At 30.5% G+C, this 1,245-nt stretch overlaps 1 long non-coding RNA gene across 1 annotated transcript; it reads right to left on the reverse strand.

Moving 5' to 3' along the window:
* Window positions 1–839: 839 nt before the first annotated feature.
* LOC109593324 (uncharacterized) lies at window positions 840–1,239 on the reverse strand. The gene is made up of 3 exons (XR_002190892.1): window positions 1,065–1,239; window positions 944–1,006; window positions 840–896 (listed from the first exon to the last, which is right to left on the reverse strand). It is a non-coding gene; the product is annotated as an uncharacterized LOC109593324 (long non-coding RNA).
* Window positions 1,240–1,245: the final 6 nt, after the last annotated feature.

Consider the following 1,245-nt stretch of genomic DNA (forward strand, 5'->3'; position numbering starts at 1 on the left):
TTTGTGTTGCATCAACTTTAAGTTGCTTATTTTCCCCTCGTAAATCTTCTATTTCTCGATATTTTGCTTTATTAATTTTATGCTGTAGTTCAGACTCTATATATATATATATATATATAAATACAACAATGCATTAATATTTTAACCTTTTGATATACCATAAATGTTCAAATAAAAGCCCCGGCGTTTATTTCTTTGCAGGACAAAAAATGTTTAAAATAAAATTAAAAATGCCAAAACTAAGATTCAAATTCGCAACCCTATAGCATCAGTAGACTGAGATTAACAATTTAGGCCATGTGGGACACTCTTAACTATGTATAATTATGTGGAGCTATACTTGTAAGATCTTAGTACCAGGCGTTTATTCGAGCCAGGCTTTTATTTGAACATTTACGGTAGTTTGTGGTTTTTTTATGAATTTCAAAATGCTGCTCCTTTAGTAGGTCTAATTCCTCATGTAGATCTACCTTCATTTGTCTTCATCAGTTCTTTTTGCATTGAATCAAACTCTGAATCTTTTTTGTCTGTGATAAAATAGTTCCTGTACAAATTAGGCAATAATAAAACATACTAGTGATCTTGTGACTCTCTTCAAGACTTAATTTTAATTTTTTTATTTGTTGTAGCTGACTCTCTGATGATTCTTTAACTGATGCTAACTCTGTTACAGTCAAATCATAAACTAAATTATGCATTTACATGTACATACGCATATTACTAGCGAGGGCATAATCCTTTGAATTCAGTTGCTGCTGAACAAACTCATATTCTTTTGTGACAGCTAAAAATAGAAAAAAATAATAAAATGGTTTTACTGTGCAGCAACTTACCAGTCATCTTTTCTTCTTTATCTTTGAGGGTATATTGTAAATCCATAACTTCAGTGTCTGAATCTGCAATTATTATTATTTTTGTGTCTCACATAATAGTAATTTCTTACTCATCTCTTTTTTTGTAATAATACCTTTAAATTTTTCAATCTCTTGATCTTTTGGTTTATGACCTGTAAAGTGTACAAATATTGCTCACTTGATTTTGTATATAGTACCATACAGTGATACCTGATGTTAATGACGTCTGTGTTTGTTTAAATAGATCTACGACTGATTGATCACTATCAACTAGGTCTACTTTATCAATCTGTAAGTGGTACTTAAATCTATTAAATGGCTCCAACTCCAACAACACATCATTGATATCCTGCAGTGTAGTTTCATCAGGATCCCAGTTAAAAACAAATAC

Source organism: Amphimedon queenslandica, unplaced genomic scaffold (assembly GCF_000090795.2).
Source record: "Amphimedon queenslandica unplaced genomic scaffold, v1.1 AMPQUscaffold_2026_Cont25969, whole genome shotgun sequence".
Lineage (NCBI taxonomy): Eukaryota > Metazoa > Porifera > Demospongiae > Haplosclerida > Niphatidae > Amphimedon > Amphimedon queenslandica.